Source organism: Pristis pectinata, chromosome 20 (genome assembly GCF_009764475.1).
Source record: "Pristis pectinata isolate sPriPec2 chromosome 20, sPriPec2.1.pri, whole genome shotgun sequence".
Classification (NCBI taxonomy): Eukaryota; Metazoa; Chordata; class Chondrichthyes; order Rhinopristiformes; family Pristidae; genus Pristis; species Pristis pectinata.
The window spans coordinates 35,772,971-35,791,233 of NC_067424.1; the positions used below are offsets into that span (position 1 = coordinate 35,772,971).

At 54.0% G+C, this 18,263-nt stretch overlaps 1 long non-coding RNA gene across 1 annotated transcript; it reads left to right on the forward strand.

Moving 5' to 3' along the window:
• The first annotated feature begins 822 nt into the window (after positions 1–822).
• LOC127580691 (uncharacterized) lies at positions 823–17,077 on the forward strand. Its single transcript, XR_007957864.1, has 3 exons — positions 823–915; positions 13,302–13,580; positions 16,701–17,077. It is a non-coding gene; the product is annotated as an uncharacterized LOC127580691 (long non-coding RNA).
• Positions 17,078–18,263: the final 1,186 nt, after the last annotated feature.

Below are 18,263 nucleotides of genomic sequence, written 5' to 3' on the forward strand. Positions count from 1 at the left end.
GTTATATCGCCTTGGTTGCAAGGGAAAGTGTCCGAAAGAGGGTGGTGGGTGGGAATGGGAAAAGTGGACCCAGGAGTCAGTCTCAGAGAAATGCTGAAAGGGGACAGAAAGCAAGCTGTGTCTGCAGAGAATAATTCACTGGATGCGGAGGCTGGCGGGTGGAAGGCGAGGACCAGGGGTCTTTCTCCTGTCCCGGGGGAGAAGGGATGAGACCAGAGGTCCGGGGCTTTGTTACCAGTGGTAGAGGGGAAGCCACGGTTCAGGAGGAAATGGAGTGTGTGAGACGGTTTAACAGGAGAGGGCGGTGTTTCTCGGGTTAAGCTGGGAATGGTTGGTGACTGCCAATATGTGTGTCGGACTGACAGCCGCAGCTATCCACACATCCGCTGCACAGCCCCATGTGCGGTGGGGGGGGGGGGGGGGGGGAACAGTCCTCCGCCGTCGCCCACACGGCGGCAGGGGACTGGCTGCGGGTGTTGGTGCGGCCGGCCCCGCCCAGCCCAGCCCAGCCCAGTCCCGATCCGCCATCGTTGATACAGGCACAAACATCAGCTGCCAGACTGGGGCCTGGTGTGTGCAACCAGGCGGAAGACACACTCCCGCGGCAATGCAAGCACTGCGTTAAATGACATTGCAAACCCACCGAAACACTAAACCTTTGCACTGTTTTTTTAAAAAGTCTGTTATCACTCCGAGGTTGCAGTTGTTGCATTTCATGCATTAGTCACGTCGAAGTTTATTTTTTTAAATATTTTTTATAATGCAAACTGTGTGGCAGATATTGCGAGACTATTTTCACTCAGCGAGATGTCGGACAGTGGCAGTCAGTGAACGCGCTGCCTTGCCTTCATCTAGGGCTGTCAGTTCCTGCTGCCTGTTCCTGTTCTGGGCGCGTCCGCGGCTGGGACGGATTGCGTGAGTTGTATTTTTTTTCTCTCTCTACATTAAGCCAGAAAGTGGCCCGACCCATGCACTGGATGGTGACTCTTTATATGAAAAGAAAATAGCGTGTCTTTAATCGCAGAATCTCGACCCACTGAGTTCCTCCAGCGTTTTGTTGCTCCAGATTCCAGCAGCTGTAGACTCTTGTCTCACTGTTCGGCGAGTTGGCCCAAGTTACTTGGGACTTTAAAGCAACTGTTTGACCAGGAAACGGGGCCCCGATGCCTGTACCAACTTTAATGAAAAAAAAATCTATTTATGTACAGTTTTACTTTGGATTCTTGATGGGTACATTGTCACGTGACTCCTATGCCCAATGGCCTTTGCAGACAGCTTACTGCTGAACTTAGCGTGTATCATGTGTATGTCACTTTACCCCAAAATGACACGGGTTTTGTTTGCTTTAACACCAGGAGCGACCGTGTTCTTTGCAGAAGTAGGCACTCTTGCTTGTTTTCCCCTGTTAATCACGATAGTAAACGCCCTCAATGTTCAGCAGTGTGCATTGTTCTTTGGCGTGAAAGGCAGCGGTCACAGTCAGTAAAACGACAAATCCCCCAGGCATTAACCAACCCTCCACCTCCTCGCTCCCCTCCTCCCCCGCACCTGTCCATCACTATCTCTCACCAGCATCTACCTATCACCACCCTGTGCCCATCCCGCCTCCCCTCTTTTGTCCACCTATCACTGCTCTGCTTTTCCCTCCTGTATATTGGGCTTCCCCTTTCCCTATCTTCAGTCCTGAAGAAGGATCCTGACTTGAAAGACCGCCTGCTTTTTCTTCTACGCTGTCTGGCCTGCTGAGTTCCTCCTGCATTATCGTGTTTTTCTTAATGACCAAACCCCCTACTCCCACCGTTTGCAACATGCCGTGTTCCTTTTGTACAGCCGTGCACACACCAGAGACCCCAGGACTTAAGCTGGAGCTCCAAAACACATCTTCCACTGGGGTTTCACCCTTTCAGTTGTGGAATTTGACATCTTCAATGTGTGTGGGGAGTGAGGAGGGGCAAAGCCTTGGCCCATTCCCCAAGCCAACGCCCAGTGCGTCCACAGGTTTAATGCCAATCCACGCAACAATCAGCACCCAGTTTTGGTGTTGCCTTGATTGTAACTGGGACGGTTTATTCTTCCGTTTATTATCTGGCTGGAATGAACGATCTTGAGCGTAAGAAGCCGGCCAGGCTCCAACCGGCGAAGCGGCTCGTCTTTCTGCGCCTCAGGTCGGTAAACCTCTGGGCAGAGCTGGAAGCAAAATCGAAATGCAACATGTTCTGGGGAGAGGAGTGGATGGGGTGGAGCGCAGCGCAAGAAAAATTCGGCGAGTAAACTGAGTAATGTACTGCCTGAGGCGGCGGAGGAAGCGGAGGCTCTTCACATCTAAGGCGCTTCGAGGCAAGCGCTTGAATCGCCAAGTTATGTTAGGCTCTGGATCTAATGCAGGTAGATGGGATTAGTGTGGATAGGTAGTCACGGTAGGTCGCGGGGCCCGTGTCTGTGCTGTACAACTGACTGTGTAACTGGGCAAAACAACTGAAGCGTCTGCCAAATGAAAGTTCCGAGTTATGCTGCAGGAAACAAGAGCGGAGCAAGACTTGACCACTTGGAATAAGTCATTAGGCCACACCAGCCTGCTCTTTATCTAGAACTCGGTCCAATTTCCTACAGCTTTCTTCTTCCTCCGTCTTGACGTCCAAAAAAAACTGCCCATCCAAGCCCGAATGGTACAGTTGGCTGACTATATTCAATCTCTCTCTCTTTCTCTCGCCACGGATATCTGGAAGTTCATCTCTCAAAGGCAAACGTGACAAATTCAGGAGGATTCGAGACGCATCTGGTTTTGGGGAAAGGAGGTGGTGAAAGATTTGGGGTATGGACGCAGGGACGAGAAGTCGTACATCACCTGCGATCTATTGGAGTGACCAGAGGGTATCCAGCAGAACGCAGGCACAAGACGGGGCGTTCGTCTAAACATGATGATGCTGGAGGAACTCAACGTTGACCGCCTGTGTTTCTCCGCGGGTGCTGCCTGGCCTGCTGAGTTCCTCCAGTATCTGTGTTTTTCATGTAGATTCCGGCATCTGCAGTCCTTTGTTTCTCGGGCGTTGGTCTAGTCTGGTAGACACGCTCTCTCATTTGACTTTCGTTGGGTGACTGAATTGGATAAAATGATTGGGCCGGGCTGTGAAGCAGTGGTGACTTCAGCCTCGGTGAGCTCCTGCGGCGGGAGCAGTTGCTCTCCTTTCGTGGTTCCCCTCTCATCCGCCAGCGTGGGAGGAGAGGAACCAACTTCAAAGCAAACCGCTGGGGGAACTCGGCGGGTCAGGCAGCATCTGTGAAGGCAGGGGGATGATCGACGTTTGGGGTCGAGACCCCTCATCAGGACTGGCGCCTAAGCCGCTGATATCCTCCGGTTTTATTTTGTTTGCTCCAGATTCCAGCATCTGTTATATTGAGACACAAGAGACTGCAGATGCTGGGATCTGAAAGCCGGATGAACTCAGCGAGTCGGGCAGCATCTGCGGAGGGAAATGGCGACACTTCGACTGTCCATTTCCCTCTATAGATGCTGCTCGACCTACTGAGTTTCCCCAGCGCTTTGTGTGTTGCCAACTGGGTTTCAATCCATTCTTTGAGGTGAGATAGACGGGCAAGGAACGGTCTCATATACCTGACGGCCTGCTTGGAATTTGTTCAGTGTGTTCTGCTTTCTGTTTCATTCTGGTGGTTTGGCGTTTCCTGTTTTGAAACTGGCATCGAGTTGGTTTAGGTGAAGCCCCTTTTCACTTGCGCTGTGAGTGAGTAACGTGTCCCAGGGTGTCCGGTTTCCACGCCCATCTTCCTTCGAAACCTAATGTAAACGGAACGATCCCAGAGCGCAGGCAAACGGTCCCTTTCAATCCAATCTTTCGGGACGCGGCCATTTAGCGCATGGAGCTGACAAAGTTATGATCACTGTTCGCTGAGAAATAAACGTGACCTCTGAAATAAAAACACAAAATGCTGGAAACACTCAGCAGGTCAGGCAGCGCCTGTGGGGGGAGAGAGAAACAATGTTATGGTGTAAGGCCCTTGGTCAGAACGGGGAAGGTTTCCTTCCATTGTCTTTGACGTGGAACGTGAACATTTTTCTCTCTCTACAGAGGCTGCCTGACCCGCTGAGTGGTTCCAGCATTTTCGGCTTTTATTTTAGGTTTCCAGCATCTGCTGTTTTTTTTCACTTACGAACTCCAACACTGTTCCATGAAACGCTTGTAGGAGGCTCTTTAACATAACTAAACCTATAACGCCTCACAGGAAAGGCAGATGAACTCGGAGCAGGAAGGGGCTGTGATAGAGCAATCAAGGAAAGGTGGCTGGGGATGGGCAGGACTGGCAGCTGAATGTTCCAGGGGGTCAGTGCTTCTGGTGTGATACAGGCAGAGGCAAGAGAGGAGGCAGAGTTGATTCGGGAGAACGCCAGAGCAGTACCTTGTGAGGATGTCCCCAGAGAGAACATCCAGAGAGGCCATGTGGGTAGAACTTAGAAATAAGAAAGGTGTGATCACTTTGGGATTATACTATAGCCCCCCCCCCCCACCCCACAATAGTCAGCGGGAATTAGAGGAGCAAATATGTAGGGAAGTTGCAGATGGGTATAGGAATAAGGGGGTTATAATGGTAGCTGATTATTAACTTTCCCCATGTTCCCTGACACTGTTATGGGATTAGATGGAGCAGAATTTGATTTGATTTCTTTATTAGTCACATGTACATCGAAACACACAGTGAAATGCATCTTTTGCGTAGAGTGTTCTGGGGGCAGCCCGCAAGTGTCGCCACACTTTCGGCGCCAACATAGTGTGCCCACAACTTCCTAACCCGCGCGTCTTTGGAATGTGGGAGGAAACCGGAGCACAGGAGGAAACCCACGCAGACACGGGGAGAATGTAAAGACTCCTTACAGACAGTGGCTGGAATTGAACCCAGGTCGCTGGCACCGTAATAGTGTTATGCTAACCACTACACTACCGTAGCCTGCCCTAAAATTTGAACCTTGGCAGTGGTGGAATTCAGACCCACATCCCCTCAGAGCCTAAATCCAGTGCCTTAGACCGCTCTGCCACACTACCCAGGAGAGTTTTCTAAAGCAATATATAGATGGCCCTACTAAAGAAGGAGCTACACTTGATCTCCCCTTCAGAATTGAGGCTGGACAAATGGTTGATGTGTCAGTGCGGAGGCACTTGAGACCAGTGACCTTATTTCAAGGTGGTTATTGGAAAAATGATCAGACTGGTCCTTAAGTTAGTCTGAAATTGGGAGAAGGCTGATTTTGATGGCATCAGATGGGAACTTGCAAAGGTTGATTGGGAGAGGCTGTTTGCATGTAAAGGGGTGTTTGCCAAGTGGGAGGCTTTTAATAGTGAGATAGGAAGAGTTCAGGGCCAGTACGTTACTGTTAGTGAAGAGCAAGGCCAGCAAGATTAGGGAATGTTGGTTGATGAGGGATGTTGTCCGAGGCAGGCATGGTAGTGTAGCGGTTAGCCTAATGCTATTACAGCGCCAGCGACCCAGGTTCCATTCCGGCCACTGTCTGTAAGGAGTTTGTACATTCTCCCCGTATGTCTGCATGGGTTTCCTCCGGGTGGTCCGGTTTCTTCCCACGTTCCAAAGATGTACGGGTTAGGAAGTTGCGGGCATGCTATGTTGGCACCGGAAGCGTGGCGACACTTGGGGGCTGCCCCCAGACCACTCTACGCAAAAGATGTATTTCACTGTGTGTTTCGATGTACATGTGACTAATAAAGATATCCTATCTTGTGTTAAGGGTCTGGACAGGAAAAAGGAGGTATATGTCAGGTATAGGCAGCTGGGATCAAGTGAGTCCCCTGAGGTGTATAAGGGATGTAGGAGTACCCTTGGGAAGGAAGGTAGGAGAGCATATACCCCGGCAGACAAGATAAAGGGGAATCCTAAAAGATTCTAAGTATATTAAGAGCAATAGAGTAGCAGGGAAGAGAGAACAGGTAATCTGACGGATCATTGTGGCCATCTATGTGTGGAACCACAGGAAATGGGCAACGTCTTAAATGAATAGTATATTTACCATGGAGAGGTACATGAGAATAGTGATGTACTGGAGCATCCCAACATTACAGAGCAGGTGGTGTTGGAGGTAAATCCCCTGTGTAACCTAGAATGATATGGGAAGCAAGAGAGGAGATCACTGGGGCCTTGGCAGAGATAGTTGTATCTTTCTTAGCTGAGGTGAGGTACCGGAAGACTGGGAGGTAGCTAACGTTGTGCCTTTATTTAAAAAGGATAAGCCAGGGAACTACAGACTGGTGAGCCTTGCATCAATGGTGGGAAAGTTATTGGAAGGAATTCTGAGGGATGGGATTTATTTGCATTTGGAAAGGCAAGGACAGATTAGAGATGGCCAGCATGGCTTTGCCCATGGGAAATCATGCCTTGCGCATTTGATTGAGTTTTCGAAGAGGTGCAAGAAAACTGATGAGGGCAGAGCAGTAGGCATTGTCAACATGGACTTCAGCGAGGCCTTTGACAAGGTCCCAGATGGTAGGTCGGTCCGGATGTTTCAATCACATGGTATTTGGGGTGAGCCAGCAAATTGGATACAAAATTGGCTTGGTGGTAGTGGAGGGTTGCTTTTCAGATTGGAGACCTGTGACCAGTGGTGTCCCACAGGTATCGGTGCTGGGTCCTCCGATTGATCTTCATAGATAGTAATGGATTAGATGAGAATGTAGGCAGCGTGATCTGTGAGTTTGCAGATGAGACCGAATTGGGGTTTGCAGAGCTTGGTAGCAGCACCTTGATTTTGGTCATGTATAATGACTGGGATCTTAATTGTGGCTCCTCCAGTTAAGTTTGTGGATAATATGGAAGTTAGCAAAGTGGTTATTGGGAAGTAGGCTCGGGGCTGCAGGAAAACGTCAACAGTGGGCGAAGTGGCAAATGGAATTCAATCTGGAGAAGTGAGATATTGCAATTGAAGGGGTAAACAAGGTACCAAGAAGTGCAGAGAGCACAGGAATCTTGTAGGAAAAGTTAGAACTATGTGTCACTGTTTAAATAAAAAGAGATTTCCCTTTAAGACTGCGGCACACTTTTATTTTCTGTGCATCTTTGTAATACTTCCCCAGAAAAAGGCAGTGGAAGCAGATTCTATGAAATATTTTGAAGATGATAGATGGATATTTAGCAAGAAAGTGAAATGTTGCCGATAGACAGGAATGTGATGTTGAGATTACAGTCGGATCTTATTAAGTGGTGGTTTGGGTTTGAGGGGCTGAGTGGTCCACTGCTTCTAATTAGTGTCTGTATGTAATAGCGGGAGTGTACGAAAGGTCTGAAGTTGAGGGAGTTAGTGCTGCTGCCTCATAGCCCCTAGTACTCATGTTCCATCCTGCCCTCCAGTGATATGTCCCTGGAGTTTGCACATGCTCTGTGTAACTGTGTGGGTTTTACCCCTGGGTGCTCTGGTTTCTTCCCACTTCCCAAAGATGTGCTGGTAGGTTAACTGATGGCTGTAAATTCCCCATAAGTGTAGGAGTGTCAAAGGGGAGATTGTGGCCCTGTGAAGCAGCAGGGGTCTGGGCTACAGGGAAGGAAAGGGGAACAAGCGACAGACTGCTGGTGGGACTCGGGGTCGAGCAGCCCCTGCAGGGTGAAAGGAATTGTTGATGTTTCGGGTCAGCAGGACTGAGTGTGGAGAGGAAAGATGGCCGGTATGGAGAGAGGGTGAGACGGCGGGGTGGGGGACTGAGGGGAGGTGAAGGATGATGGGCAGAAGGAGCCAGGAGGGGTGGAGTTGGGAGACAGAGGCAGGTGGGTGATGGGTGGAAACAGGCAAGGGGGGGGGGGGGGGAAGAAAGAGGCAGATGGAGCCAGATGGGTGAAGGTGGAGACGGTTGCTGGAGGGTGATCAGTGGGGACACTAAGGCTACCAGTGCTGGAATCTGGTATGGAAGGAAGGTGATACTGGGAACTATTTAGGAGAGAGATGAAGAGCAGATGGGGAGGGGAATCCAGTGGGTAAAGTGTGTGGGTAGTAGGTGGGTGGGGGAGGCTGAGGAAACTATCCTCTCCGACCTTCCCCTCTCTGAGGCTGAGGAACTCCTGCTTGGATTCTTCTGCTGGGGAGTGGCGTGGATCTGATGGCCTCAGTTGTCATAGCAAGTAATAAGGCATACTTGTCCTTATTAGCTAAGGCAGAATGTACAAGAGCAGGCTAGAACTGTGCAGTAATCTAGATAGGGCTCAGTGCTAAGAATATAGTTTACTTACCACATTACAGGAAGGATGTGATGGCACCAGCGAGAGTGCGGAGAAGAGCTGAGGATATTGCAAGGCAGGAAGAGTTATTTATAGTAGTCTGCTGAGGCAGGGATGCCATTGTTTGAAACAAAAGTTAAAGGGAGATCTGAACTGTGTAAATTTAGAGACTGCGGCAGAATGAACAGGATTAATCCAATTCCTGCACCAATAACTTGGCGTAAATCAATTGGTACAGGGATTGGGAGAGAGTTAAAAAACGTTGTTTCCCTCGGATCGGTGGCAGTCTGGAAGCGCTGCTTCATTGGGTGATGGAGGGGTGAGGGATAGGATAAGATTTCTTTATTAGTCACATGTACATCAAAACACACAATGAAGTACATTTTGCGTAGAGTGTTCTGGGGGCAGCCCGCAAGCCACGCTTCCGGCACCAACATAGCGTGCCCACAACTTCCTATCCCGTACATCTTTGGAACATTAGAGGAAACCAGAGCACCTGGAGGAAACCCACGCAGACACAGGGAGAACGTACAAACTCCTTACAGACAGCGGCTGGAATTGAATCCAGGTCGCTGGTGCCGTAATAGCATTACGCTAACTACTATGCTACTGTGCCCGATAGATAATCTCAGTGCTATCAAGCAGCAATTCCCCACCAATAACCTATTTGCCAGTTCTAAATTCAGGTTTTACCTGGCCGGCTTGGATCTAGACTTTATTACAGCCTTGGTTCAAATATTCCACAAGTAAGTGTAACTGACCATAGCATCAAGGTGGCATTTGGTGGGAGTTGAGGAGCTCTGGCTGGTCAAGGGGTATCAAGCAAAAACGCTGGAGTCAAACCTCACTAAGGAAGATGATTGTGGTTGCTGGAGATCGTTCTTTCCAGCCCCAGACTATTGTTGCAGAAGTTCTTCAGGGCAATGACCTGGGCCCAACCATCTTCAGCTGCTTCATTGAAGACTAGTCTTCCAGCAGAAGTGAACAGCCACAGGGTCACGGAGACGCGAGACTGCAGATGTTGGAATCTGGAGGAACAAACAATCTGCTGGAGGGACTCAGAGGGTTGAGCAGCATCTGTGGGAGGAAAGGAACTGTCAACATTTTGGGTTGAAACCCTCATCAGGAAGACCGTGGCCCTTTGAGCCTGCTGTGCCATTCATCACGACTGATCATCTACCTCGGTGCCATTTTCCTGCACCATCTCCGTGTCCCTTGATGCCCTTAAAGTCCTGAAATCCATCGATCTCTGTTTTGGATGAACTCAACGACTGAGTCTCCACAGCCTACTGGGCTGGAGAATTTCAAAACTGCACCCTCTGAAGTGTCTCCACATTCCAGTCCAAAGCAGCCTAGCCTGCCCCTTATTTGGAATCTGTGGCCCCTGTCCCTAGACTTCTCAACCGGGGAAACCTCCTCCCTGCATCGAGCCTGCAAACTCTCAGTCTCGTTCTTCTAGAAAACATGGGCCTGGTGTTCCCAGTCTCTCCTCGATGGGGAAACGCATCATCCCTGGATTCAGTGCATCATTGCTGTAATCTCTCTATGCCAAATCCATCCTTTCTCAGATAAGGAGACCTAAACTCTGTGCAATATTCCAGCTGTGGTCTTACAAGGGCCCTATACCTTTGCTGTAAGACTTCTGTGCTCAGATCTTCTCGTAATAAAGTCTAACATACCATTTGCCTTCCTAATCTCTTGTTGAATCTGGATGTTAGCTCACAGGACTTGTTACAAATGCACTCATGTTCCTTTGAACATCATTCACGTGATTGAACAATATTCAATTCCATTTGCAGCACTCTTTAAACCTAATGCCCAGGCAATGACCATCAAGAAGTTTAAATGCCTACCTTTTTTTGGCATGGAATGGCATCCCTACCACTACTTTCTCCTCCCATCCCCACGTCCATCAACAATTTTGATGTCAGCTGCATAAACACACCAGAAGCTGGGTATCCTTCAGAATACTCTCCAGTTTGCAATAAATACATCTCTGAAAACAATTCAACAACAAAAGCAGGCCCACTCTATTTGGACTCCCACCCACAATATCAACAGAGTCATGGAGATGTACAGCACAGAAACAGGCCCTTCGGCCCACCATGTCCATGTTGGCCTTTATGCCCATTTCAACTAATCTCATTTACCCACACTAGGTCTGTATCCTTCTATTTCCTCATCTATTTAAGTGTCTAAATGTCTCTTAAACATAATGATTGTATCTGATTCCAGCACTTCCCCCGGCGGGATCTTCCTGCCATCAACCAAAGTGTAGCCCTCAGATCCTAACTCCTTCCTCTCACCTATGCCCTCTTGATTTATTTTTACCCATACCACAGGCAAAAGACTATCTACCCTATTTATGCCTCTCATAATTTTATATACCTCTATCATCACCCCTCAGCCTCCTTCACTCTGGGGAAAGGCAAAAAGAATATATTTAAGAAATACAAATAAAAAGCAGCGTAGTGTTGTTCAGTCTATGCAGTCACATTGTAATCGGGTCTATACATCGGTAGTGTGAGCACGTTTTGGATATACAGCACCCATGTGGCCCCCTTTGGGCAATACAGAGCTTCTAGTGTTTGAGAGGCTTTTATACAGGGTTTAGCTTCTCCATGTCTCGAGGCAGAAGGACTTTAGACTGCAGTCCTTCCCCACCGAGCCCTTGCGTTGGCTGCACCCAGCATCAGTGCGTCCCTCCGCACGTCCTCCCGCAGCCTGGAATGTGTCAGTTGGCAGCGTTCTCTCGTTGTATTGGGCGACCAGTAAGGGCTGGGCGATCTCCAGGCAAAACCAAAGCCCAGCCTATCTGATCTCTTCCCCCAATCCAGGCTATAATCTGGTGAATGTCTTCTGCTCTCTCTCTCTCTCCAGTGCAATCATACCTTTCCTATTATGTGGCGACCAGACTGCATGCAAATACTCCCAAGTAATAAGTCTCCACATCTGCCACCACAAATGCACGGTGGCCCCTGTACCATCTACATCACACTTTCCAGTTGCAGGGGTGTTCCAGCACAGTGCAAATGCACTCACTCTCCAGACAAGAGCATCAAGTGTCACTACATGTCGAGGTTCTACCTGTTCCGGGTGTTGTGAAGGATGGGCCTGACCCTGTTGCCGCGCAACGTCCCAGCCAGCTGGACGTTGCCGCACTACCTGTCCTTTGTGGAAAAGTTCTTCCAGACCAACACCTTTGACCACAAGTCCATCAGGCAGTGGTCGGCACGGAACATCCTGAAGACACTGCAGGAGAAAGACTCGATGGATACCGTGGGGTGGTTCCCTGAGCAGACTGTCCAGACCATCTGCAGAATGCCTCATCACCAGAACTCACCAACAAGCACCAAGACCTCACTTGGCTGGCGGTGAGAGGGGCCCTCCCAGTCAGATCCTTCCTGCGTGGTTGAAACATCACTCCCAACAGCGCGCGCTGCCCCCGGGAGGACTGCGCTGAGGATGAGACGGTCGCCCACCTCTTTGCGGGCTTTGAGTTTGCGAGGTGGGTGTGGCGAAAGATGCAAGGGTCCTAGTCACGGTTCATCCCCAGCAGCTGCGTAACAGAAGGTTCTCTGATCCACGGGCTGTTCCTGGGGACACACACACAGACGGACATCAACTGCTGCTGGAGGGTCATCAACTTGGTGAAAGACACCCTGTGGTCTGCCCGAAACTTGTTGGTCTCCCAGCACTGTGAGATATCCATAAGGGAATGCTGCTGACTGGCACAGTCCCGGCTGCAGGAGGACGTGCTGATGGATGAACTGAAGCTGGGAAAAACCAACGCGTGGGCTGGGTGGGAAAGGACGACAGTTTAGGGTTCTTCTGCCACAGGAGAGGGAGGGGCAGGGTCAAGTGACGAAGCCCCTTAAGTGGTGTGAATATGGGACTGGGGTATCACCCCAGGGAGCCACATGAGTGGCATCGGTGCTGTGTATTTTTTTAAAAAGGTAACATTAATGATTGGTCTGTACGCGAATGTAAAGGTTTGCACTGTTTTATTGTTGTATATAGATTATTTTTTATGGTGAATAAAGTTTATTTTGGAATAAAAAAGAGTAGCGGGCACACGGGACTCCACCACCTACCGGTTCCCTTGCAAGTCCCGATTTAGGAATCTTGCTGATCCTTCATTCCCACCAGGTCTTCAAACAAAAGCCCCAAATCCCTCTACCCCAGAACACCTGGAAGTAATTTCAACTGAAGGGCTGCTGCAGTTCAACTGTGTAACTCGCCGGGCTTGGACACTTCATAATGTTCACACTTGTCAACAATGCAACGTCGTGTAAAATGAATTGAATTTAGCCGCCAGGTGGGTTAATTGGTCCCAGTCATTGGATGAAAAACACCATGATGCTGGAGGAACTCAGCAGGCCAGGCAGCATCTGTGGAGAAAAGCAGGCGGTCAATGTTTCGGGTCAGGACCCTTCTTCAGGACTGAAGATAGGAAAAGGGGAAGCCCGATATATAGGAGGGAAAAGCAGAGCAGTGATAGGTGGACAAAAGAAGGGAGGCGGGGTGGGCACAAGGTGGTGATAGGTAGATGCAGGTAAGAGATAGTGATAGGCAGGTGTGGGGGAGGAGGGGAGAGCAGATCCACCGGGGATGGGTCAAAGGTAAGCAGAGGAAGGAAAAATATGGATTGTGCGTCTGTGGGGCCATCCTTGGGAACTGCTTCTCAAGACACACCCAAAACCCGATGATTTATTCTATTTATTGGTTTGCCCTGCTGCGTTTGTCTGGGAAGATCCTTGGAGCTTCCGAGATAGTAAAAGGCGCGAAATAAATCTAAGTCTTCCCTTCCTATCCCACCTGAACACAGATTTGAAGGTGCTCTCCGTACACCACTCCCAGGTGCAACCGGAGGATTTTCAGTTTGCAAACAGCTGCGTCAGACGGGCTGTGGTTGGTGGTGTGCGGGGACCTTGGTTACTAACACGCACAGACTTCAATTGAAAAGCAGCTGAGCTGCTAAACAAAAATCTTGGCAAACATTAAGGAGGGAGGAGCCATTTGCAACGAAGGTTATTGCACCAAGTATATTCCCGTGCAATTCTAATTGCTTTTTGTAGGCGTTAAAACGGAAGCAACATGTGTGGTGAACAATGCTGGTAGATTCCATGTCACCCACAACTGGATTTGGATAAAGTGAAACCGCAGGAGCCAGCTGAAAGAGTGCAAAGCTGGGACACGCACAATGTGGCGAGACACGCATGAGCGGCCTGCTGTTGTCAGTCAAACGTGTCGCATTCGCTTGGTTCGGCGAGAAGTTCCACTGAAGGCTGATGGAACTAAGACCGCAGCGGTGTGGGTTCAAGAACAGGGCGTGCATCGTCTAATGGCACGGTCTGGTAGGCGAATGGGGTGGGGAGGGGGTAATGGGGGGTTGGAGGGATGGCCGAGGGAGGAGGTGGAATGGTGGGGAGGTGAGAAGGAGAATGGTGAAGAAAGAGAGGGGGTATGGTAGGAAAGGGGGGGGGGACAGTGGTGGGGAGAGGAGAGGGGATATGGTGGGGAGAGGAGAGGGGATATGGTGGGGAGAGGAGAGGGGATATGGTGAGGAGAGGAGAGGGGATATGGTGGGGAGGGGGAATGAAACAGAATGGCGGGAGGGAGGGGCGGGAGAAGGGGGATGGCGGGAGGGAGGGGCGGGAGAAGGGGGATGGCGGGAGGGAGGGGCGGGAGAAGGGGGATGGCGGGAGGGAGGGGCGGGAGAAGGGGGATGGCGGGAGGGAGGGGCGGGAGAAGGGGGATGGCGGGAGGGAGGGGCGGGAGAAGGGGGATGGCGGGGGGGAGGGTCGGGAGAAGGGGGATGGCGGGGGGGAGGGTCGGGAGAAGGGGGATGGCGGGGGGGAGGGTCGGGAGAAGGGGGATGGCGGGGGGGAGGGTCGGGAGAGGCGGGGGGGATGGCGGGGGGGAGGGTCGGGAGAGGCGGGGGGGGATGGCGGGGGGCAGGGTCGGGAGAGGCGGGGGGGGATGGCGGGGGAGAGGCGGGGGGGAGAGGCGGGGGGGAGGGTCGGGGGGGAGGGTCGGGAGAGGCGGGGAGGGATGGCGGGGGGGAGGGTCGGGAGAGGCGGGGGGGGGGTGAGGGCCGGGAGAGGCGGGGGGGGGATGGCGGGGGGGAGGGTCGGGAGAGGCGAGAGGGGGGATGGCGGGGGGGAGGGTCGGGAGAGGCGGGGGGGGATGGCGGGGGGGAGGGTCGGGGGGGGATGGCGGGGGGGGAGGGTCGGGAGAGGCGGGGGGGGGGGAGGGTCGGGAGAGGCGAGGGGGGGATGGCGGGGGGGGAGGGTCGGGAGAGGCGAGGGGGGGGATGGCGGGGGGGAGGGTCGGGAGAGGCGAGGGGGGGGATGGCGGGGGGGAGGGTCGGGAGAGGCGAGGGGGGGGATGGCGGGGGGGAGGGTCGGGAGAGGCGAGGGGGGGGGATGGCGGGGGGGAGGGTCGGGAGAGGCGGGGGGGGGATGGCGGGGGGGAGGGTCGGGAGAGGCGGGGGGGGGGTGAGGGCCGGGAGAGGCGGGGGGGAGGGTCGGGAGAGGCGGGGGGGGGAGGGTCGGGAGAGGCGGGGGGGGGATGGCGGGGGTGAGGGTCGGGAGAGGTGGGGGGGGGAGGGTCGGGAGAGGCGGGGGGGTGATGGCGGGGGGGAGGGTCGGGAGAAGGGGGATGGCGGGAGGGAGGGGCGGGAGAAGGGGGATGGCGGGAGGGAGGGGCGGGAGAAGGGGGATGGCGGGAGGGAGGGGCGGGAGAAGGGGGATGGCGGGGGGGAGGGGCGGGAGAAGGGGGATGGCGGGGGGGAGGGGCGGGAGAAGGGGGATGGCGGGGGGGAGGGGCGGGAGAAGGGGGATGGCGGGGGGGAGGGTCGGGAGAAGGGGGATGGCGGGGGGGAGGGTCGGGAGAAGGGGGATGGCGGGGGGGAGGGTCGGGAGAGGCGGGGGGATGGCGGGGGGGAGGGTCGGGAGAGGCGGGGGGGGATGGCGGGGGGCAGGGTCGGGAGAGGCGGGGGGGGATGGCGGGGGAGAGGCGGGGGGGAGAGGCGGGGGGGAGGGTCGGGAGAGGCGGGGAGGGATGGCGGGGGGGAGGGTCGGGAGAGGCGGGGGGGGATGGCGGGGGGGAGGGTCGGGAGAGGCGAGAGGGGGGATGGCGGGGGGGAGGGTCGGGAGAGGCGGGGGGGGATGGCGGGGGGGAGGGTCGGGGGGGGATGGCGGGGGGGGGAGGGTCGGGAGAGGCGGGGGGGGGGGAGGGTCGGGAGAGGCGAGGGGGGGGATGGCGGGGGGGAGGGTCGGGAGAGGCGAGGGGGGGGATGGCGGGGGGGAGGGTCGGGAGAGGCGAGGGGGGGGATGGCGGGGGGGAGGGTCGGGAGAGGCGAGGGGGGGGATGGCGGGGGGGAGGGTCGGGAGAGGCGAGGGGGGGGATGGCGGGGGGGAGGGTCGGGAGAGGCGGGGGGGGGTGAGGGCCGGGAGAGGCGGGGGGGAGGGTCGGGAGAGGCGGGGGGGGGGGAGGGTCGGGAGAGGCGGGGGGGGGATGGCGGGGGTGAGGGTCGGGAGAGGTGGGGGGGGGAGGGTCGGGAGAGGCGGGGGGGGATGGCGGGGGGGAGGGTCGGGAGAGGCGGGGGGGGGATGGCGGGGGGGAGGGTCGGGAGAGGCGGGGGGGGGTGAGGGCCGGGAGAGGCGGGGGGGGAGGGTCGGGAGAGGCGGGGGGGTGAGGGCCGGGAGAGGCGGGGGGGAGGGTCGGGAGAGGCGGGGGGGGGATGGGGGGGGGGGATGGCGGGGGGGAGGGTCGGGAGAGGCGGGGGGGGGATGGCGGGGGGGAGGGTCGGGAGGGGGGAGGGGGGTAGGGGAGGAGGGGAGGGGGAGGAGAGGGGGGATGGCAGGAGAGAGGGGGGTGGGGCAGGAGAGGGCGGGGGGAGGGGAAGGAGGGGGGATGGCGAGGGGGGAGGGGGAGGAGGGAATAGCGGCGGGGAATGGGGAGGGGGGAATGGCGGGGGGATGGCGGGGGGAGAGGGGCAGGGGGATATCGGAGGGGGAGGAGGGGGGAATGGCGGGGGAGGGGCAGGAGAGGGGGAATGGCGGGGGGAGGAGGGGGGAATAGGGGAGGGGGAATGGCGGAGGAGGGGAGGAGAGGGGGAACGGGGGAGGGGGAGGAGAAGGAGAGGGGAATGGCGGGGGCTTTCTCTTCCGTTCCTCCGCTTGGAAGTTCTGCCGTTTTGCTGCAGGAAGCCCCACTGATGCAGACAGGGAGTCCTGTCACCAAACTCCACTGCGCTGGAATGTGCGATCCGGCTGTGTATGTTTGGTTGCGAGGGCTTTCCGGTTAGAGTCGCACCGCGCACGAACTGGCTGTCTCGCTCACCGCGGCCAAACCCACAATCGAGTATCGTGTTTTAGGACTTGCTTCCTTTTGATTCCTGAAGGCCACGGATTACGTCAGTTCTCCAAACAGCAGCTGAGCAAATGTTTTTTTGTTCTTTCCCACATTAGACTGCAAGAGTTAGACAAGCCTCCTACTCAGTTCCTGAGGCGACCACGCAACAAGGTTGAAAACTGTCCAGCTGGGTTCTGCTTGCAAAGAGGAGGACTAGTACAGCCCAGTCATAGTGGTTCAAATTGTCATCGACAGTGCCAAGGACAACTTACCCCTCATAATGTGCTCACTGATTCCACTGTGGAACCAGCCCGCTCCGGAAAAAGTCTTGGTCCAAACTTGGATCGAAGTGCGGAGTTTTAAATTCACTGCAATTACTCCCCAGGTAACACCTCTCCCAAAGCGGACACATCTCCCTTCAGGAAGGACAAGCGCAAAAGGAGCATGGGAACATCATCATCTTCTCTCTCTCTCTCTCACTCTCACTCTCACTCTCACTCTCACTCTCTCACACACACACACACACAGAGCAACTCTCTCACCGTCTGGACTTGGAAATGTATGGCTGATGCGTCCTCATTGTTGGGCCTCAGTCCTGGAACTCCTTACCCGTCAATAGTGACCTGTCGCAGAAGGATCTCAGGACTTCGAGTAGGTGACGCAACGCCACCTTCTCAAGGGCAATTTGCGATGGACGCGAAATGGTGGCTTTGCCAGCGATGTCGAGATGCTGAAAATTAATCAGGAAAAGACGGTGGAGGTGAGGGGAGAACGATTGCTCCCGATAGCGAAGGAGGTTCTGATCAAGTGTGTTGCCGGGGAGTGCTGGTACAACTGAAATATTTTCCCTTGTGTGGAGTCGTATCTGAAACAAAGGAAGATGATAGTTGTGGTTTTTGGAGGTTCTTCAAGGCAGACCTAGGACATCACTGCAGGACTCAGTGTCTTAGTCGCAGCGTCCTCCCCACCCAATACCAGCTACCGCATTGGTGATCTTCCTTCCAGCAGAAAGCCAGACGTGGGGATGCTTGCTAATTATTGTCCAATGACCAATTCCGTTCATAACCCGCACTCCACTCCCAGCAACTGAAGCAGCCCTTTTCAGCATGAAGCAAGCGCTAGACAACGTTCAGGCACGGGCTGATGAGAGTGCAAAGACTTATTCACTGACATTACTATAAACCCTGGATTGGAGGGCATGTGCTATGAGGTGAGTTTAGACAAACTTGGGTTGTTTTCTCTGGAGCGGCGGAGGCTGAGGGGAGATCTGATGGAAGTTTATAAGATATGAGAGGCACAGACAGAGTAGACAGCCGGTATCTTTTCCCAGGGTCGAAATGTCATACCAGAGGGCATGTATTTAAGGTGAGAGGGGGTATGTTCAAAAGAGATGGGTGGAGCAAGTTTTTTTTTACTCATAGTGGTGGGTGCCTGGAATGCGCTGCCAGGGGTGGTGGTGGAGGCAGATACAACAGAGGCGGTTAAGAGAGTCTTAGATAGGCAGATGAATGTGCAGAGAATGGAGGGATATAGACATTGCGTGGCAGAAGGGACTAGTCTAGTAAGCTTTAAACTACTAGTTTAAATTAGTTTGGCACAACATCGGGGCCAAAGGGCCTGTTCCTCTGCTGTACTGTTTTATGTTCTGGTAAACCCACTAACTCCCACAGCTACGAGAT